This window comes from Bison bison, unplaced genomic scaffold (assembly GCF_000754665.1).
Source record: "Bison bison bison isolate TAMUID 2011002044 unplaced genomic scaffold, Bison_UMD1.0 scf7180017864317, whole genome shotgun sequence".
NCBI lineage: Eukaryota > Metazoa > Chordata > Mammalia > Artiodactyla > Bovidae > Bison > Bison bison.
Window position 1 is genome coordinate 1,226,351 of NW_011494889.1, and position 23,306 is coordinate 1,249,656.

Here is a 23,306-nt window from a genome sequence, read left to right on the forward strand (position 1 = left end):
TGTATCACTGCTTAGTAAGTAAACTTGTATTTACGCTTCTTGTTTTCAGTACAGTATCTTATCCTCACACCCAGTGTCTTTAGTTCCTAAGTCAAATCTGTCACATTCAGTTTTTACGGAATGAGTGTTCGTGGGAGAATTAGAAAGAAGTGTCCAGCGTGTAGTTGTTTCTTATGAGAAGTTTCATCATCCTCCTGATTTTAGCCCCACTCATTACTCTGCCTCATTCTGTGCCTTTCTGGGATTCTTTATTTGTGGATTACTTTCTTGTTGGCATTGTTCTCTTAACTACAGGTTGTTAAGTTTCCAGTCTATCTGTTCTGCTAAGTCAGAAACTGTTCAACTCTTTGCTTTCCATCTTCCAAAATTTTATTAGCTTCTTTTGTCTTTAATTTCCTCCAGTCTTTATCCCAAGTATTTAATACTTAAAAAATGTTTCCTTTACTGTCTTTTTAGTGGAGTTTTGGGAGTGAGTGATGATAAATGCATATATTATGCATATATAGTAAGAGATCTTTCAATTTTTAAAAATAGTAAACAAAGTTTAAGCAAATAGCATGAAAACAAAAAGACTGGCAAGAGGAAGTTGTTTCATACTCTCTGGATTTCTTTAGAGGCAAACCTCATTTAAGAATGTCTTGTTTTCTCTCTGGCTCCAGCATCTTAACTCTCATCTTCACAATTGTCTTAGGACATGCAGGGCCTCTGGTGTTTGGAATGCTCAGTTTTCCTGGCTCCTGCAAATTACTTTCTCATGACTAGTGAAAATCTCCCATACCAAGCATTTTCTCATTTTTTTCCCCTAAGCCATTTCTGTATTGTATCTTAATAAATTTCTAGTCTAAAATTTGTTTTGAGTCTAAATCAGTGGAAATTTTAGTGATAAATCACATAGAGCTTTAACCATGTATCATATATATCAGATAATGTTTCTAGTTACAAATAACTGAAAACTTGACTTGGTAAAACAAAGGGAATTTGTTTCATTTACTTAACTGGAAAGTTTAGAGACAGGTCAATCTTCAGATGCTATTTGAGCAGGACTCTGGCTCTGTTTCTTTGTAATTCTCTTGGCTTTGCTCAAATCTTCATGCTGATTTTGTTTTTAGGCTGGCTTTCCTCATGATTGCAAAATGGCTGCAGCAGTTATAGGCATCATATTTTATACCACCATCATACACAAGAGGAGAGATGTTCTTTTCCAAAAGTTCCCAGGAAACTTCTCCAGACATCAGGGTGAAGTAGGGGATATTACACTGAATACCTTGAACTTGAGTCCTCTGCCTTATTGCTAGAGTGAATGTGGTTGCCTCCCCCCTAAACATAAAGGCTGTGTGAGGCAGGAGTAGTGCTCCAAAGGCAAAGTAGGGGACATGGTTGCTGGGGGTGCAACCACAGTGTCCATTACAGTGTTAAGTTTTAATATTTCTGCTTTCTCACTGTATCACCATTTTTATATTTTATATCATTATGTTTTTTATAAGTTCAGTTCAGTTCAGTCGCTCAGTCGTATCCGACTCTTTATGACCCCATGAATTGCAGCACTCCAGGCCTCCCTGTCCATCACCAACCCTCACGTCCATCGAGTCGGTGATGCCATCCAGCCATCTCATCCTCTGTCGTCCCCTTCTCCTCCTGCCCCCAATCTCTCCCAGCATCAGTCTTTTCCAATGAGTCAACTCTTCACATGAGGTGGCCAAGGTACTGGAGTTTCACCTATAGTGTCAGTTCTTCCAAAGAACATCCAGGACTGATCTCCTTTAGAATGGACTGGTTGGATCTCCTTGCAGTCCAAGGGACTCTCAAGAGTCTTCTCCAACACCACACTTCAAAAGCATCAATTCTTCGGCGCTCAGCTTTCTTCACAGTCCAACTCTTGCATCCATACATAACCACTGGAAAAACCATAGCCTTGACTAGACGGACCTTTGTTGGCAAAGTACTGTCTCTGCTTTTCAATATGCTGTCTAGGTTGGTCATAACTTTTCTTCCAAGGAGTAAGCGTCTTTTAATTTCATGGCTGCAATCACCATCTGCAGTGATTTTGGAGCCCAAGAAAACAAAGTCTGACACTGTTTCCATTGTTTCCCCATCTATTTGCCATGAAGTGATGGGACCAGATGCCATGATCTTCGTTTTCTGAATGTTGAGCTTTAAGCCAACTTTTTCACTCTCCTCTTTAACTTTCATCAAAAGGCTTTTTAGTTCCTCTTCACTTTCTGCCGTAAGGATGGTGTCATCTGCATATCTGAGGTTATTGATATTTCTCCCAGCAATCTTGATTCCAGCTTGTGCTTCTTCCAGCCCAGCATTTCTCATGATGTACTCTGCATATAAGTTAAATAAGCAGGGTGACAATATACAGCCTTGATGTACTCCTTTTCCTATTTGGAACCAGTCTGTTGTTCCATGTCCAATTCTAACTGTTGCTTCCTGACCTGCATATAGGTTTCTCGAGGGGCAGGTCAGGTGGTCTGGTATTCCCATCTCTTTCAGAATTTTCCACAGTTTATTGTGATCCACACAGTCAAAGGCTTTGGCATAGTCAATAAAGCAGAAATAGATGTTTCTCTGGAACTCTCTTGCTTTTTCGGTAATCCAGAGGATGTTGGCAATTTGATCTCTGGTTCCTCTGCCTTTTCTAAAACCAGCTTGAACATTGGAAGTTTATGGTTCATGTATGGCTGAAGCCTGGCTTGGAGAATTTTGAGCATTACTTTACTAGTGTGTGAGATGAGTGCAATTATGTGATAGTTTGAGCATTTTTTGGCATTGCCTTTCTTTGGTACTGGAATGAAAACTGACCTTTTCCAGTCCTGTGGCCACTGCTGAGTTAGGATTCCCCTAATTATTCAAATTTCATTAGTCTTACCCATAAACAAAGCATTTTTGTCTTCATCCTAGAGGCTTTCCGTGAAAATTTGTTTTATAAAAATTCTCCCCCAAATTCTTTTGTCTTTAGAGACTTTTTTATTCTATCTTATGATCATCTCTTTTAAGGAAAGAGAATTTTTCTTCTCCCTCCTTACCTTCTTTCATTTTAGTTTACCTTCCTTCTCTCATCTAAGTGAAGCCCAAAAAGAAAAAGAATTGTATTTTTACTGCTTGACAGCGCTCCCTCCTGGGAGGAAGAAGTGTTCTGTGGTTCCTTCTTTCACATGCTGTTTGATCCTGTCTCCCCTCTGCTTTCTAGATATGCTTATTGAATGACAGGAATATCAGCATAGAGCCTTCCTTTGTCTTACTGTGTTTAATTTTGGTTTGCAGTGTACCATTTTGTTTCTTCCTCTTGAGACCATGTTCTCTGATTGCTTTTGAGATAATCTCTTTGTCTTTGGTGTTTGTATAGTTTGTTGACAATGCATCTTAGTGAGATGTGTATGTAGGAGGTTTCTCAGTCTGATGATTAATGCTTTTCATCATTTTTGGAAAATTCTCACCTATTTCTTCAAATATTGCTTCTCATTCTGTTCTCTTCTTGATTTGCTGCAGGTTGTTACTAGGTCTTTTTTCCTATGCTCGGTATTTCTTAATGCCATGTTTCATTTTCCACGTCTCTGTTTTGTATCTGAGTAATTTCCTAAGCTCTTTCTTTTTCCGCTAACATTCGTTTATGTATTTGGCTGCGCTGGCTCTCAGTTGCAGCATGCAGGACCTGTGTTGTGTCATGCGGGATCTTTCACTGCAGTACGTGGGCTCTCTAGTTGTGGCACATGGGCTCTGGAGCTCGTGGACTCAGTAGCTGTGGCACTCAGGCTAGTTGCCCCACAGCGTGTGGGATCTTAGTTCCCCCACCAGGGATCGAACCTGTGTCCCCTGCACTGCAAGGCTGACTCCTAACCCCTGAACCACCAGGGAAGTTCTAACTCTTTGTCTTTTTTTTAATGGTTTCTTAAGCTGTGTCTTAACCTGCACCTTGCTATGCTGTGCTTTAGTCGCTCAGTTGTGTCCGACTCTTTATGACCCCATGGACTGTAGCGCATCAGGTTCCTCTGTCCATGGGGATTCTCCAGGCAAGAATGCTGGAGTGGTTTGCCATCTCCACCCAGGGACTGGACTGGGGTCTTCTGCATTGCAGGTGGATTCTTTACCATCTGAGCCACAAGGGAAGCCCAAGAATACTGGAGTAGCTAGCCTATCCCTTCTCCAGGGGATCTTCCTGACCCAGTATTCGAACGAGGGTCTCCTCCATTGCAGGCAGATGGATTCTTTACTAGATGAGCTACCAGAGAAGCCCAACCTGCAGCTTAGTAAAATATATACATATATATATATTTTTTAATTTCAGTGCTTATAAAACTCCTATTCCCCCTCCCAAATCTGTCTGACATTTTTGATATGTTTTATAATGCCTTTTAAATAATTTTAAGCATGCTTATTTTGTAAGTTCTATTTGTACTATTAACTGAAGTTTTTAATTGTCTAATTCTATTGTCTTTTATGTCTTCTGTTTATCATATGGTGGGTTATTTCTTCAAGTGCTTTGTAACTTTGGATTATAAGCTCATCTTTAGTGAGGCTTTATTTTTAGAAATTCTCTAGGTCCAGAGTAGTTTTGCATTTGTTTTTGCTAGGTATTCCAGGAGTGTTATTGGCCTGAGATGAGTTTTTTTGCAGCTAATATACGTTTGAACTTCAAACCTCTCTAAAGGCCGGGCCACAACTCTCAAGTTCTCAGTGTAGGCTGTTATTGTCCTTTAGAACCCTGGCCAAGATAGTTAAGCCTCTTAGCTGGGTAACTTGGTTTTATGAGAGCATTTTATTCTAACTCTCTGTTTCTCAAGGTTAAGGCCCCATTTCCAGCTACTTAGTAGGTGTTAAAATTCAAGCCTTTTGGTTATTGAAACTGGCATGTCTCCCCACAGCAACCACAATCAATTCATGCTTATGGCTCTGGTTTTCTCAATTCCTGTCTCTTATTTTTGGCCTCTCACTGCTTAATTTCCTTCTGTGTGGTTAAAGGATTATTGTTTTATTTCATCCAGCATTGTGAAATGTTTAAGATAGTCTTAGGTCTGGTTCTCCAGGAAATAAGAGAGTTGAGGCAGAGATTTGCATGGAGGAGGTTTTTGAGGCAGTTCTCTTGGGAACAGCATCTGTAGGAAAGTGAAAGATTGTGAAGCAGGATTGAGCAGAGGGAGAAGCTAACCTACAGTGCAGTTGCAACCAGAATTTCAATTCTGTGGAGAGCTCTGGGCTGGGCTCAGTGTTCAGAGATATTTCAGATTCAGGCATGGGGCCAGGTCTTTGTACCTCAGGGAACCCCGCTCTCTAATAATATTTCCTCTGGTCAAACTGGCCTATGAGGACAGCTACCGCTGAGCTGGATGATGCTCACCAGCGCGTTCCTTACTGCTTTGGGGATATAGTGTCTTTTGGGCCCTCCTGTGGAGTATGGTTGGCAGGCACCTTTTTCTCAGCCTAAACCTGGTGTGTGCTCTCCAGGGTCCCACTATTCCTTCACTTTACCATCTGCAACAGCAGTTCTGGCATTTTCCTTTCACTTACAGTAGACCTTTACATCATCCAAGCTTTTAAGAGCTATCTTAGTAGTAGACTAGTATCATTTCCAAGGTCCTTGTCTAGGTGTTAAATTCTGTATCATGGGAGGATACCTGCTTTCAGCTAGATGCATGCTCAGTCACTCAGTTGTGTCCAGCTCTTTGTGATCCTACGGGTTGTAACCTGCCAGGCTCCTCTGTCCATGGGATCCTCCAGGCAAGAATACTGGAGTGGGTTGCCATTTACTTCTCCAGGGGATCTTCCTGAACAACAAATTGAATCCACGTCTCCTGTGTCTCCTGCATTGTCAGGTAGATTCTTTACCACTGAGTCACCTGGGAAACCCTTTCAACTAAGCTCTCCTTTATCCAACTTTATATTCTATCTCCCTTGATCAGCATTTTCAGGATCCAGCCCTACATGTACTTTTCCAGGTGCTGTGGGTAAATGTTGGCTAAGTCAGTCCTGCAGCTCCTTCAGCATATAGTCCTGTTCTACCTTAGCACATTCCGCACTTCCCAAGCATGGTTGTTTGTGATTGGTCTGGAGGCTAGAAGGGGAAGTGGAGGTTGATTGTGGAGGACATAGGTTGTCTTGTGTAGTAGAAACCTTTGCATCATCTTCAGGCAAGGAAAAGTGTTATTAATAATTCCTCAGGATCAGACAGATCCTGGGAACCTGGAGATTCAAGATTTTCAAGCACTTGACTCAGATATCCTCATGTTAAGCCTAGGGTTCCATGCCTTTCTAATGAGAACCCTGACCTTGATGTAGTTGATTTGAGGGGATTGAAAATCCAGCCTGGAGCTCAGCTACCCTTATGTTGAGTCTTGGGCTGAAGCTTCGGTTTTCTGTTGTTTTTGTCGTTGTTGTTGGAGATGAGAGGCTTTTTATATGCTGCCAAGAGGTCTTTTGACTTTTGCACTTTACGTTCAGTTGGTGATTAGTCAGTCAGTTGCCCACAGCACCAATAGCATCTAGCAAGAGCCATCTGATTTCACAGTCCTTATAATTACTGCTTTACTCTTAACTTCTCAAATCCTGAAACGTGATATCCACCAGCTCATTCATCTTATACTGGTGTCTCATTCCAGATTACTAGTGGTGAAAGTTTTAACAACTGTCCTGCCACCTGCCAGGGGTAATGGTACTCCGTCTCCTCCTAGTGATGGGAGTCTTTGGGTGAGGGCAATTCCTGGAGAGACTCTTGGCTGTGAACCAACAGTAGCTAACATTCTTGGCAGCTGGGGAAATTGAGTCTTTAAGCGCAAGACCTGGGAGATGAATCATAGTGTCCACTCCAGAAGGGTTTCTGGTATCTCAGTGTGTAGTACAGCCAGAAATAAGAACTAGCCCAAACATGTAGAACATAAATTCTTATGTGGACTCTTTTTCTTAGTAGGTAACAAGTTTGGATGTGATTTCTTTGAGTCATTCAATCCTCAGCAGAAATTCCATTTTCAAAGTGTATAAATCATTAATCATATTACTGGAATGAGAGATCATGATTTTGTGATAAACCTAGGCATTATTGATTTATTACTTTAAGGGGTAGATAACTACTTTTTGGTGATATAATTTTTCTTAGAAAGTTTTGTAATGGGGTGTCATGTTGCCAGCTTATTGAAAAAATACTTATTTACAGAATCTATTCCTATAGCTTTAATTATGGACATTCATGGAAAAGAAAAGTTAGAAAACATGCTCATCCAGTCTAGTGGTTTCCCATTTATTCACATTTGGTTATGTGACCATTACATCTAAGTTTTGAAAAATTTTAACACTCCTAAAGAAACCCCATACTTGTGAGCAGTCACTCCTCATCCTGCTCCTTGCCCTTCCTCCCCCACCTCAGCACCAGAAAACCACTAGTCTCCTTTCTGTTGGTATGGATTTGCCTCTTCTGGACATTTCATATAAATGGAATCATACAATATGTGACTGACTTCTTTTACTTACAGCCAATACCTCTTTATTCCTCTGTAGATTAAGCCTAATAATCATTCTCTGTCTTATAGTGAGAGAAAGAACATTGCACACCAAAGCTGAAACCCTTCTAATACCACCTCTACTTTATGCCACTGCTGTTCCATCAGCTATGGCTTGGCGAGAAGTTTCTAGTTATGGGTAGCAACCATAGTATATCATTGAAATGGCTGTATTTCAGCAGTCTCATGAATTAAGCAGTAATGAATGAAGTAATTTCAGAGATTTATTTATTTACTTAATTTGTTCATTGATTCATTCATTCACTTATTCATTCAAACTGGCTTTGTGGAAGGAAAGGAATGAGGTATCATATATATTTCAGTCTGCTCTAATGAAGAACTGCATTCCAAGTAATAATGGGTGGTGGTTTTGCCTTTTTTTTTTTCTAGAAAGGAACATCTCAAGTATTTTTTTTCTTTTAGAGAACTAGAACAGTTTAATTTCCCTTCTATTGTTATCTGATTATAAGAGAAGAAAAGTGCCTGTCATCATCATAGTTGTAATTCTAATATCATTTGTTGGCTGCTTATAATCTGTTAGCCTGTTGGACACTGTACTAAGCGAGTCACATGAATTATTCTCTATTATTTTAACAGCCTTGTCAGTTAAGTGGTATTATCTTCATATTAGAAATAGGAAAAATGAAACTCAGAGATTGAATAGTGTTCAGATTCACATCTGTGCCAGCTTGAGTGTTCACGCATTTCTAGATGGCTGTTTTCTGATTATTCTTTTAAAGTCTGTAATATTAATGTTAACCCCTACAAAGCATCTGTGTAATGCGTTGGTCATGATTCAAATGATACCTTCATGAAGGCCCATGGAACTCCATAGTTGTGTGCCCTACAGCTCAGTAATGGTGTTTCTTCTTAATAGTGTGCATAGAGAGCTGTTTGTTCAGATTTATCGCCGCATATTAACAGTAACCTGTTTTAGGCTAACATTTATTGGGTGTTTATATGTGCCAGCCTCTATGCCGAAGGCATTGTCTCATTTGAACTTTAAAACAACTAATGTGACTGTGACTTCTGATGTCCTCATTTTCCAAATAAAGCAGCTAAGCTTTGAGAAGTTAAGATAGCTCCCTTCGGTACCCTAAGTTTATATCTGTATAAAGAGACAGCACTGGGATTTGAAGAATGTGTGTTAGCACACTCTTAACACACTGTGCTATGCTGGCTCTCTCATTGGATGTTGGTAGCGGTCATTTTTACTTGTCTTTGGTGAGCTTAGTCTTAACATTCCTATGCCATTTCTACTTATTGATAATCTTTGTCTTCTTTCAAGACCACTTGTTCATTTGCTAAGTTGTGTCCAACTCTTTGCAGCCCCGTGAGCTGCAGCATGCCAGGCTGTCTTTCACTATCTCCCGGAGTTTGCTCAGATTCATGTCCGTTAAGTCAGTGATGTCGTCCAACCATCTCATCCTCTGTTGCCCCCTTCTCCTCCTACTCTCAGTCTTTCCCAGCGTCAGGTCTTTTCCAACGAGTCAGCTCTTCACATCAGGTGGCCAGAGTATTGGAGCTTCAGCTTCAGCAGCAGTCCTTCCAGTGAATATTTAGGGTTGATTTCCTTTAGGATTGACTGGTTTGATCTTCTTTCTGTCTAAGGGACTCTCAAGAGTCTTCTCCAGTTCCACAGCTTGAAAGCATCAATTCTTTGGCACTAAGCCTTCTTTATGGCCCAGCTGGTCTTGTCTTTTTAATTTTGATGGAATGGTGAACTGATGTGTTGTTTATACTTGTAGATTAATTGTATTTTTAGTCAAAAAATTTGAAAGATAATACGTGATAAAACCAATTAAAGTATTTATAAATTTTTTTCATTGGAGAAATAACATATTCACTATAATAAAGGGGAAAACACTTAAAGCTATATGTATATTTATTCCTTTTTCTTGGAATATTTACTCCTTTTTCTTCAAATTTTAGTTTCATTTTAAATGTTCTTTATCTGTTATCATCATAAGAAAGTAATTATCATCTCAAAGACATTTTAATCATCAGCAGATAAGTGGAAGGAAGTTATTTTAAAGTGGCTGTGCATTAAAAATTGCACTGTTTATATGTTATATCCCAAAGGTAAAACTTGATTCACCTTTAAGGTTGAAGACAGGGAAGGGCATGCTCTAATCTATTAATAGTTTCTTCCCCTTAATTCAGATAGCCTTTGGCATCTTGGAGGAAGATAAGCCCAGAGGTAGAGATCTGTATGTATTAATATTAGAAGCATACTTTTCAGAGGTGCTGGGTGCAGGAGAACGTTTCCTCTGCTTACTGGCTCCTATTGGGATTTGTATACCTCATGGCCCCTTAGCATATTAATGACAAGAAGGCCTTCTTCCCTTCCTCCCTTTCCTACTGAGTACAAGTTACACTTTCCTAAATCTCAACTTTTCCTGCATACTCCTGGTTATAATCAGTAGATTTCCTGGCACACTTGTACATGCTCTAATATTTAGTAATGTTTTCTTAAGGAAATCCCTTTTCTGGAATGTTGGAATGCATTTCTGTGCCTCTCCATTTTTTACCTCCTATACAAATTTTTTGATAAGGAAATATTTCACTAGAAAACATAGAGCTTTTCCCTATGCTCGTTCTTTTCACTCAACTTTCTAGGCTAAACACCTAAATGTTTGTGCTAAAAACATCAAAAACGTTGTAATAATTTATATGTTCTCCCTTTTTCTCCTCCTAGTGTAATTCAAGCATATTTTAAATAGACTAGGTTTTAAAATAGAATCATCGGTAAGTGATTTGACAGTATTTATCCATACTTTTAGTACCTGTTCTCTGGACCTTATTATGTGCAATTTGGAGTACCACAGTTAAAATTTTAAAGGGGCTGATTAGAGTTGAGTGCATCCTTTTTGCCTGTAAGATAGAGAAACAGGAAATTAATGATACAATGTATACATGTGTGTGGGGGGAGTGACTTTGTAATAATATAAAAGATTAGAGAGTATATTGGTGGCATTAAAATTTCATGGGTGAGCATGATTGGGGGAAAATGTCTAAAAAGGCACCTTAGGGAGATGATAGAAACAACGATGTTATATATTGTTGTTCAGTCACTAAGTCATGTCTGGCTCTTTTGCAACACCATGGACTTAGCCCTCTAGGTTCCTCTGTCCATGGGATTTCCCAGGCAAGAATAATGAAGTGGGTTGCCATTTGCTTCTCCAGGGGATCTTCCCCACTCAGGGATCAAACCCGTATATCCTGCATTGGAAGATGGATTCTTTACCACTGAGTTGCCAGGGAAGCCCACACCTATATAGGGTAGTTATTATCTCTTAGTTCATATATAATTACATTTTTATGTCAGTGCATTTTTATATTATGTCAGTACTCTTGTCTAGAAAATCTCATGGACAGAGGAGCCTAGTGGGCTGCAGTCCCTGGGGTCACTAAGAGTCGGACATGACTGAGCGACTTCACTTCCACTTTTCACTTTCATGCATTGGAGAAGGAAATGGCAACCCACTCCAGTGTTCTTGCCTGGAGAATCCCAGGGACGGGGGAGCCTGGTGGGCTGCCGTCTATGGGGTCGCACAGAGTCGGACACAACTGAAGCGACTTAGCAATAGCAGCAGTACATATTTATATGTAAAATATGTACTATTTTGTATACTATGTATTTTATATGTATATAAAATACACATATACATATGTGTATAAAATATACACATGTATTATATATATAATTTATATACATATAAAATATGTACTATGTTATACTTAATAATAGCATATTTTATATGTTAATACATATTTATATGTAAAAATGTACATTTTTATATTCTGGATGCTGCTGCTGCTAAGTCGCTTCAGTCATGTCCGACTCTGTGCGACCCCATAGACGGCAGCCCCACCAGGCTCCTCTGTCCCTGGGATTCTCCAGGCAAGAACACTGGAGTGGGTGGCCATTTCCTTCTCCAGTGCATGAAAGTGAAAAGAGAAAGTGAAGTCGCTCAGTCGTGTCCGACTCTTCGAGACCCCATAGACTGCAGCCTACCAGACTCCTGTGTCCATGGGATTTTCCAGGCAAGAGTACTGGAGCTAGCCTGCTTTAAACAGCAAAATATCTAATATTGAATAGAAAGCCCTGTAATAACATGGCATGTGTTGATTTCATCTCCCAAATCTGCATTTATCATGTGATTTAGCATTCTTAGAAGTTTTAAAATTTGTTTTTTATTATCCTGCATGAACTTGTCATTTGAAACTAAAAGTACAGATTTCTTTTTTATTTAGCATACTTATTTTTTAGAGCATTTTTAGATTTATAGGAAAATTGAGTGGAAATACAGAAAATTCCCATATTCTTTTCCCACTTCCATCCCCACCCCGGCAGTTTCTCCTATTGCTAACTTTTTGTGTTGTACAAGTCTGTGAGTTTTGATGACTGCATAATATCATATATACATCATTGTAGTTTCATACAGAATAGTTTTACTGCCTTAAAAATGTTAAATGAATGTTAAATGAAAATAAGAAGTCCTTTTTTCGACCCACCTTTCCAGTCTGACTTCAAGAAACTACGGTTAATATTTTCTGGCATGTATTTTCAGAATTGTCTTGCAATTTGACTTTTTAATGAAGCAATGAATTTTGGACCTCTTTCCATATGCTCTGTGGAGATACTGCCTATTTTCCAGTGGCAGCCGAGTAAACACTCTGGAACCCTCTTGAAAGAATTTTGAGTGACTGTGGGGACCAAGCCTACAGTGCATTTGCCTGGAGCAGTGCTCTTAGGAGGAGACCGTAAGGTGCATAGCTAAATGCTACACAGTAATGACACTTCGGTATGAAAATTGAATGTTACAACATAGTCATGGTTTTAGGATTATTGAACACATAATAACGTATTATTAACTGGAAGATGAAGAAGTGCTCTGACATATAGGCATACATGTATTACGTTCACTTCATGAGTACCTTTGTCTAAATAGAAAAGCTTTTACTTAATATTATTCAAGACTTAATAATAGTTCCTCATTCTGGATATTTTAAACCTTTAAATAGCTTTCATTGATTATATAATTAAATGCTTGTCAAAGAGTGTATTGTGTTTTCTCTTTGAAATATGGAATTTGAGAAAAATGTCATTCAGTGAGGTTATAAGGATGTTTCAGGAAAAAAAAAAAATCAGTCATCGTTTTAAGCTTCCCCATAAAGTTATAAGAATATTTGCTGTGGAAAAAAGATTTCTGAATACTCCTGCATGATAAATTCTTGATATGTGTTAATTTTAGATATAAAAATTAGGCATTGTTCAATTGACCTGGTAGACTTTTAAAACTAATTATGAAAGATAGAGAACTTAGTGACAATTCAAATATATGTGGGCCTTTTGCTGTGTTCTGTTTACCAGTTTTTAAAAATAATTTTATTTATTTATTTGTTGTTTGGCTGTGCTGGGTCTTGGTTGCTGCACAGGCTTTTCTCTAGTTGCGGTGCTGCAGGGGCTTCTCGTTACGGTGGCTTCTCTTGTGGAACATGAGCTCTAGAGCCCACACGCCTCAGTAGTTGTGGCACACGGGCTCAGTTGCTGTGTGGTATGTGGGATCTTCCCAGATCAGGGATTGAACCTGTGTCTCTTGCATTGGCAGGCATTACCAGTCTATTGAATGGAAATGAGCACCCTTTATTAGAAAACCAAGTGATAATTTGTTTTGGTGTTTTTCTTACCTTTCATATTCATCATTGAATAATTTAGTAATATGTACTTTAAATGAGTCATTTAATTTACATTCATAGCAGCATTATTCGTGATAGACAAAGGAAGCAACCCAAGTGTCCATCAGTGGATGAATGGGTTAAACAAAATGCAGTATATACATACAATGGAATATTATACAGCCTTAAGAAGGAAGGAAATTCTGACACATGCTATACAACCTTGAAGACATGCTAAATGAAATAAGCTGATCACAAAAAGGCAAATACTGTATAATTCTACTCATTAGGTAGCTAGAGTAGTCAGAGTCATGGAGATAGAAAGTAAAATGGTGGTTTCATTTATTGTTTAATGAGTGTAGACTTTCAGTTTTACAGGATGAAAAGTTCTGGACACAATGTGTCCACACTGTACACAGTGTGCTTGTATTTAACACCACTGAGCCGTACACTTAGAAGTGGTTCAGATGTTAAATTTTATATGTATATTCTACTACAATTAAAAAATTTAAAAAATCAATTTCAGGATAGACACAAACTAATTTTTTCCCGTGGAGTAGTCTAGCAAGGAGTAGAGAAGTCTAGCCGTTTGAGAGACTTTTCCCAAGATTGTACTATCTCATTTCCTAAATATTTGGAAATATGTTGCTGGTTCAAATTGCTATGACAGTGCAGAGGGAGAGGATTCGTTTGGTAAGTACTGTCTGTTCTTAAAAGGATATATAGACTGAGACAACATGGCGGTGGCAGCTTCCGCGGCACCTGGGGCCTTGGGCACTTTGCAAGCCAGCCGTGCCCGCTTGGTGGCCGCTTGCTGTACGCGGCTAGGCGCCAGGTGCAGGCTGCCCGGCTCCTGGACGTGCCCGCGGGTCGACTCGACATGGGCCCGGGGCTGGACGCCCGCGGCCGGGGAAGCGGCCTGGCAGAGGGGCTACAGCGCAGAGGTGAAGACTGAGGACGAGCTGCGGGTGTGGTACCTGGAGGAGGAAAACCGAGGAATTGTGGTGCTTGGAATAAACAGAGCCTATGCCAAAAATTCACTGAGTAAAAATCTTATAAAAATGCTTTCAAGAGCTGTGGATGCTTTAAAATCTGATAAGAAAGTACGGACCATAATAGTCAGAAATGAAGTCCCGGGGATATTCTGTGCTGGTGCTGATCTTAAGGAAAGAGCCAAAATGAGTTCCAGTGAAGTTGGTCCTTTTGTCTCCAAAATAAGAGCAATGATTAATGAAATTGGGGGAACACAGCGACTGCCACGTGCCATTGGGATGTCCCTAGGGAAAGAGCTCATCTTCTCTGCACGTGTGCTTGATGGCCAAGAAGCCAAGTCAGTGGGCTTGATCAGCCATGTTCTAGAACAGAACCAGGAGGGGGACGTTGCCTACAGAAAGGCCTTGGACCTAGCAAGAGAGTTTTTACCTCAGGGACCTGTTGCAATGACAGTGGCAAAATTAGCAATTAATCAAGGAATGGAGGTCGATTTAGTAACAGGATTAGCCATAGAAGAAGCATGTTATGCTCAGACCATTCCAACAAAGACAGACTTGAAGGTCTTCTTGCTTTTAAAGAGAAAAGGACCCCTCGCTATAAAGGAGAATAGAAGAAACAGGAATCTTTAAAATGCCAATGTAATAAATAATACTCCTGGAAGTACCTTTCAGATCCACATATGCCTCAGCACCTGGAATTGCAGTGACCAAAGTGAAGAACGAGTTATCTGTGTACTGAATTAAGTATCTGGAGTGGGCCCATATGTGTACTTTTTTCAAATATGTATCATCATACTCATTCAGATTTGTAAGCTAGTTGTGTATACTGTCAAAAACACCAATTCAAAATTAGGTATACATTTTTAAATACCTCCTGCATATGAGGCTTTCTGTTCTTATTTTTTTTAATGTGAATAATTTATATATTATACACTCTAGGAAAACATATTGATTGTATGTCTCCTGTGCTATAGTATGAAAATAAATTTTATTTCTATACACCAAAAAAGAAAAGGATATATAGACTTAAAGCTTTAAAAATTTCTATATAAGAGTTTTCTTTTAAAGACCATTTATTTGACTATTTTATTTGTATCCATTGTTTTGTGTGCATGGTGTCTCCAAGTCAAATAATATAATCTAGAGGTTATGAAGCTAAGTAGATATAAGGTCAAGTTAGAAGATTTCTGTGTCATAATGCTAAGATGCGGGTTGAAAAGTATAGCCTACCCACAACAAAAATGTGAGGATATAAGAGCAACCATAAATCTGCTTCAGAGAAAAGAGGCAAATTGCATGCTTCAAATTACTCCTGTTCATTTTTCTCATAGTGATCAAATTATTTGATAACCGAAAACCATATTAGTTTCTTTCAAGTTTAACCACCACAGCCAGGCTTTCATATCCAACATTCTTTAATTAGCTGCTCGGTTCTGAGAGAAGAGTAATGAGAAAATGTGTTTGGATACACTTGTCTGTCTGTTTCACCAGCCTTCAGCTTTTATTTGCAATACATTTAGAAGGGTTCTTTAAAATATGATGACAGCAACAAAACCACATTACTGTGCATAGTTACACCATTTAGTTAAATACTATGTAAGTGTCACATTTTCTTTAAATTCTTAATAAATTCAAAAGTGAGCAGAGTACCTGATTAGTCTTGGGTCACAGATTTTATCTTAATTATCTCTTATTTTATCGTGTTTATCTCTTAATACCTAGCCCAGTGCTAGGAAAATAAGCTATTAGTAAATGTTTGAATGAATGAATGACTAAATCAATGAACATGTACTCATTTGTGAATTGGAATAAATGCAAGTTTCATCTATAAATCTTTCTTTTATGAATATAATGTTTCATTTGCCTTCCCATGATTGATCTCACCCTTATGGATTCGGTGTCTGCTTATGCTATCAATTACTGTAAAAGAAGGATTGAAGTCACAGTTGGAAATGTGAATTTGTCTGTTTCTTTTTTCATTCTCTCCAGTTTTGCTTCATATAGTTTGAATCTCTTTTTTGAATGGGCATGCATATTTAGAATTGCTGTGTCTTTTTGATGAATCAGCCCCTTTGTCATTATGTAGTGTTCCTCTCTACCCCTGGCAATATTCCTTATTCTCAAGTCTACTTTGTCTCATTTTAATAAAGCCACTCTACCTTTCAATAAGTAAGTAAATAAAGAAAAATGAAAGCTTTTTACCACACTTTCTTTAAAATAATTTTCTTTGGTAATAGGATTCTATAACAACAACCTTTATTTGCAAATGTGTATTTAAAGGTATATTTAACAAAAATTTGTATAGTGCTTACATGTGCCTTGTACTGGTCTCTGTAGGTCATGAAAACTCCTTGCCCAGTTTGTCCAATGCTGTGATCTAAGGAGTTCTGAAGATTCAAACTTTAGTCGAGTTTGAGTTCGATTATTTCACAGATCAAGACACCAATTCATATTAATGGTTATATGCAACCATTCTTTAAAGCCTTTTGGGATACTTCTTAGTACCTTGGTTGTTTGAAGTCCCTAAATAGTTACATTTTTAAAAAGTCTGAATTCACTGTGATATTTATTAAACAAAACCTGTCATCTTTTTGAAAAATAAGGAATCATCTATTACATTCAAATATAACTATAGCAGAAGGCTTAAATATGAACCGAGCACTATTTGTCTTATCAGGTATAGCTGCTTTAGAGAAGAGTAATACCTACGTTTCTGTTTTTTAAACCTCATACCTTCCCTTTTCACCCAAGTAACTAGTACTCTCACACATACAGTGTCTGACAGAAATTGCTTTGTTGTTGTTGTTCAGTCACTCAATTGTGTCCTGCTCTTTGTGACCCCATGGACTGTAGCACACTCATGCTTCCCTGTTCTTCATCATCTTCCAGAGCTTGCTCAGGCTCATGTACATTGAGTCAGTGATGCCATCCAACCATCTCGTCCTCTGTTGTCCCCTCTGCTTTTGCCTTCAATTTTTCCCAGCATAGGGTCTTTCCTGATGAGTTGTTTCTTTGCATCAGGTGGTCAAAGTATTGGAGTACTTTGACTGAAGTACTGAAGCTTCTGCTTCAATCCTTCCAGTGAATATTCAGGGTTGATTTCCTTTAGGATTGATTGGTTTGATCTCCTTGCTGTCCAAGGGGCTCCCAAGAGTCTTCCCTAGCCCCACAGTTTGAAAGCAGCATTCTTCTACTCTTTATTCTTGTGTTTTAAAAATAGCATTTATGCATTTGTTTCCTAAAATCTTGTCAAACCAGCGTTCTTACCAGGCTTTAATAGACCTGATGTGTTCAGGTTTCCTCCAGCTCCTTTCACTTTCTTTGATATTGTATATTCCTTGTGGTAAGCGAAGCATGGTGTAGTATCACCTGTTTTGTAGAAATGGGGAAATCAAGGCAAAGGTTAATTGGCTATTTTAGGAATGGAGGGAAGGAGGCTTTCAAATGTCACTCAGAAGCCAGGAATTTGGTATTTTTATAGGGAAAGAGTATTATGGCTAATTGAGCAGACTTTATGAACTTAACTTGTTAATGCTTGATTCTACACTTAAGTATTAAATCTTTCAAGTATTATCTGTATCAGTACTAACTAATCTGCCTTTCATTATATAATGGATAGCTGATCCAGCCTTTCCTTTTAAGAAAATCCTTGATGTATTAGATCGTTAAAACAAATTCTAACATTTGGTGTTCATTAGTGTTGTGACCGAAACAAAAACATTTTAATGGTTGATCCCAGAGTATTTTGAAGTTAGTATAACTTTGCTGGAAAGGTATTTAAGCTCTAGTATCAGTTGCAAATAGGCCATGAGCCAGTTTTCAAAGCTGTTTCTAAGACATTGAGTATGTCAGACTGCAAAAAGTACATTATGTGGCACTGTGCCATGTGGCAAGGAGACAGAATGAAACAATTACAGTGGGATTTGTATCGATAATTGTGTTTCTGAGTAAGTAGTTTAAGATACTATGAAGCAAAGTTTAGAATAACTCCCCATCCTGTTCAACAGTCACTTTATTTGTTTGAAAGAGGTGTTTTGAATATAAAGAAGAATGAGAATTGTTTGATAAATGGTTAAGACTTCAGGCTCAGCATTTAGGATTTGTATCTAATTGACCTGGCTATAAAAAACTGCGGATTATCATTTATCTAGCAAGGTAAAATAATGACTATGTAATCTAGTGATTTAAAAGGTAAAATTTTCACTGAAGGTAGCTCACTGCTTATTCTTAACAAAAATAGTTCTTCTTTTAAAGAATACTCAAATAATTTACTTGTGGTACATGCCAAAAAAAAAAAGGGCACAGTTAATGTTATATGCACATTTGAAATTGAAATTTTGTACTTCATTTGCCATCCTAATGCAAACAAGAAACTGAAGAGAGAGTAATTGGATTGATAGTAAATACAGCCTAATAGTTACATGTGTGTTTTGGCATTTAACCATAGACATTATTACTTGCAAGAGCTCTTTTTAAAAAAAAAACAACAAAAAACAGCGTATTTTTTTATTCAGAGTTGTCTTCATTACTGTAATTTTTCAATGTAAGATAAAAGGTTTAAAATTCACATAACTATCAGATCTGTTTTCAACAAATGTTTTTGAAGCATATGTAGATTTGCAGTGTTATTCACGTTACCACAATAAACATTTCCTAACACAGTCCTTTATGAGTTTCTGGTTGTTTGAACATGTTTAGGTTGTTTTGAATTATTTTTATTATGACTGAACTGATTTGTTTTCATATGTGTATTTGTGTATTTTGGCTTTTCCAGATCTCGATAGTTTAATGCCAGTTCTGTCAGAAGATAATTTTGAAGGCTTACTCTTCACTTTTTTTCCCCTCTCTGATATACAGCTTTTTGGTTGGAAATACATTTGAGGATGTAGTATTTGGAGCATGTGAATCACTTGGTGAGCTTCAATATTTAGACTAATTTATAGTGAAGCTGAATTTTCAGTGGCTAATCAGTATCCTTTATTTGATACTTTTACTCAAGTAAACTGCAAATTTGTCAGGTTGAATTTAAGGGTACTTTGAAAAAATATTGATTTTCTATCTTTAATTTTGAAAAAATTCAACTCAGTTAAAAATTAAGTTTTAGTTTTTAGCTTATTAATGGGTTTTTGTGTTGGTTATTATTTATTTTGTTCTCAATTCACATGATAGAACCTTGCTGTTACCATAAAATGTCATTGTATCCAAATAGGCTTGAGTAATTTTTAAAATCACCCTTATGATATTTCAGTAATTTTCTGTTGTTTCTTGAGCCTATTCTTTTGAGTGAATGTTACCTTCTGACTTTTCCTGTGTTAGCCAGTATGATTTGTATGCAGAGTAAGAGCTATGTGTGTTGATCAGGGAGAAAAAAATAGAAGATGGGTCAGTTTGTTGGAAAGCATTTTCAATGATGTAAACACTGACATACTGACTAATAAAAGTGTCATTTTTATGATGATAAATAAGTGTAGGTAGCAAAAATGAGAGAGTTTAAGAACTGGTATCAACTTCTGACACTCTATTCAAAGGTGCAGTAAAGCTGGAAATCTGTAAAGCTGTAAGAGGAGATCATCTCCCATTTTCTAATTATGGTAAATATCGCTGTTTTATGAGTAATAGCTTATATATATTTTAGATTACTTTTAAAAGTAGATGCCATATGCACATGGTACAAAATTCAAAAAGAATAAAGGTTGAGTATCAATCTCTCTAACCTTGCCCTTCAACCCACTTGTTCCTCTCCTTAAAGGCAACAGTAATACCAGTTTCTTAAATATCTTTCCAGAGATTTTATGTGAGTACAAGCATATATATAATGTGTGCATATATTTTATTTTACAGTTTATTATTCAAGTTATAGTAAACTAATAACAGTATAATATCCTTTTTTTCCTTTTCCCCCATTTAACAACATATCTTGGAGATCATTTATTTGAGAGGTGTTAATTGAGTGCCTAGTCTCTCTCCTGGGAATACAGCAGTGAACAAAACAGACAAGGTCTCTGCTCCTATGGTGCTCAGGTTCAAGTAAGGAAGATAGAAGGGGAGAGAGAGAGAATACTAAAGTAGGGTTATATGGTAAAAAAAAAAATGACTAGATTAGGTGCTTAGGAAAGGTCTCTGAAGAGGTGACTTAAAAAAAATTCTCTTTAATTTAATGTATATTAACTGTTCTAATATTCAGAATACTTCTGAAGTTCATATTATTGTTAATCTTTCTTGTATTTATGAAAAACAAGTTGTGAGTGAAGTAGTATTTGTATCATGAGTTACAAGAGAGGGGCACCTGGAAGAGCCTGATGGATTTCAGAGCCTGAGATCTTCCAATTTTAGCAGGAAGAGATATGCACCCCGCCATGAGGCATGCCCATTAAAAATTCCTTAATGGATCTGGGGTTTGTTTTCTAGATGTTGACAGTGTTCTGCTGTTAGTGGTGATGGTTGCAAAATGTACTAAAAATAACTAAATTGTACAATTTAAAATGGTCAAATTGGCAAAATTTATGTTCCATCAATTTTATCTCAATAAAAAATTGTGTAAATAGTAAATGTAAAAAAAACAAGCAAAAAAATTATTTGTTTTAAATTGAAAGATAATTGCTGTATAATATGGTTTTGGTTTCCACCAAACATCACCATGAATCAGTCATAGGTATACATATATCCCCTCCCTCTTGAACCTTCCTTCCACCTCCAAGATGGAGACCAGAATGACGCAAAGGGACTGGCTGATGAAGATCAGAGGAAAGAGGCTCCAGGGGCTTTAGGAAGGCCAGTGTAGATGGAGCATGGGAGGTGAAAGGGATTAGATGGGCAAGAGCTAGGTGGAACAGGGCCAAGGCAAAGGATTTCATTTTTAAGTGTGATGAGAAGGCATTAACAGGTTTGTTTATTTGCTCATTTGTTTTTGTCAAGACTATGATACCTGCTTTAAGTTTTTAGAAGGTAATTCTGACTGCAGTGAGAATTACAGGTTGTGGATATGGGTGTGTGCGGAGCTGCTTGGTTTCCATTGTACAGATGGGTGGGATGTGTTTACTTAGTCCCCTTTAATGGACCTTTAAGTTGTTTTCATTCTTGAATTTTTTTTTATATGAACAATACAGTTTGTACATTTTTAATGTACAAATCTTATTTGAAAAATTTAAAAATAATTTGGAACAGTGTTGAAACAGGATGATTCTTATAAAAGAGAACTAATAATATGCACCTAAACTTTGTACTACCAAATAAAATTTTGCAGGCGGCCAAATACCTTTACCCTGAACACACAGTGTGGGGGACAGGGCAGTATCAGAAGCATTACAGGACCTCAGTAACCAGTGTGGAATGAACATTTTTGAGTCTCTCAATTTTATTTTCTTTTAAAATTAACTTTATTGAGATGTAATTTGTGTATAAAATGTTAAGTGTATAGCTTTAGGTATTTGACAACCATGTAACTACCACTGCAATCAAGATACAAAATATTTCATCCCCTAAAAAGTTCTATTGCACACTTGTACCCTTCAGTTCCCCCTCCTGCTGCTGGCCCCAGGCAACCACTGATCTGCTTTTGTCACAAATTTAAAACAAATGGCACTATACAACATGTCCACTTTTGTGTCTGGCTTGTTTTGCTCAGCGTAATATTCTTGAGAGTCATCCATGTTGTATATGTGAGTAGTTTGTTCCTGTTTATTGCTGAGTAGTTTCTGTTTTATGGGTATATCACAATGCATTTATTCACTTGTTTGTTAATGGACATTGGGGTTATTTCTAGTTTTTTTGGCCATTATGGATGAAGCTTCTGTGAACATTGGTGTATAACTCTTTGTGTAGAAACATGTTTTCATGTCTCTTGGGTTAATACTCAGAATTGCTGGGTCACATGGTGAGCTTATGTTTAACTTGAAGAGAAACTACCAAATCGTTTTCAGAGTTGTACTGTTTTACATTCCCAGTAATTATATATGAAAGTTCTAGAGGCTTCACATCCTTATCAACTGATGATAGTGTTAGTCTTTAATTTTAGCCATTTTGGTGGTTGTGTAGCGGTGTCTCATTTGGTCTGAACCTGTATTTTTCATGTGTTTATCTTCCATCCATATAGCTTCTGTGAAATGTCTTTTCAAGTCTTTTGCCTGTTTTTGACTTGGGTTTTCTTCTTGTTATTGAACTTTTAAGAGTTCTTTATATATTCTGGATACAAGTAGTTTGTTGAATATTTGTATTGTGATTATTTTCTTCAGTCCGTGCCCTGCCTTTTCGTTTTCTTGATGGTGGTTTTTGAGGTATACATTTTTATTTTGATGAAATTTAGTTTACCTATTATTCTTACATGGTTTGTACTTTTTGTACCTTCTCTTACCTTAAGAGATCTTTGTTGAGCGTAGGGTTTTGAAGATTGCCTCTCAGATTTTCTATTGGAAGTGTTATTAAAGTTTTTAGCTTTTATTTTTAGGTCTGTAGTCCACTTTGAGCTGATTTTTGTATAGATTGAATATGAATTTGTGTGTGTGTGTAGTCAGTAGACACCTGCTGAAAATGGTTGTATACGGAGACAGCTTTAGTGACAGTGTAAAGGTTGTAATGAGAAGGTGAAAAGGTGAATGGTGTGAGTTAATAATGACCTGAACGAGAACACCAGTCATGCACATGGCATTTTAGAGATAGCATTGAATCGGGAGGAAAGATGAGGCTAAGCTTAAGGTTCCAGGAAATAGTATAGTCTGTAACCAGGACTGGAATATAGGATAAGGAAAAGATTTATGATGAATGGACAAGGGTCCTGTTTTCACACTACTGAATTATGTGATAGCTGGATCTTTAGTCCATGTTCAACACATGCACACATGTTGGGGCATAGCCAGATTCTTAGAACACTTCTTTCTTTAACTCACTATAACCAGTTTTCTATGTTGTTACATAGTCTCCATTATGTTAATTTTTATGGCTTTACAATTTTTAAGTTTTATAGTGAAGCTACTCAGAGAAGGCAATGGCAACCCACCCCAGTACTCTTGCCTGGAAAATCCCATGGACGGAGGAGCCTGGTAGGCTGCAGTCCATGGGGTCACGAAGAGTCAGACACGACTGAGCGACTTCACTTTGACTTTTCCCTTTCATGCATTGGAGAAGGAAATGGCAACCCACTCCAGTG

General features: G+C 37.6%; 1 protein-coding gene and 1 pseudogene across 1 annotated transcript in view; both read left to right on the top strand.

Moving 5' to 3' along the window:
- Nucleotides 1-23,306, top strand: part of DISP1 (dispatched homolog 1 (Drosophila)) — a 223,123-nt gene that overhangs the window by 45,908 nt on the left and 153,909 nt on the right. The window lies entirely within an intron of this gene.
- LOC104997867 lies at nucleotides 13,387-15,829 on the top strand (annotated as a pseudogene).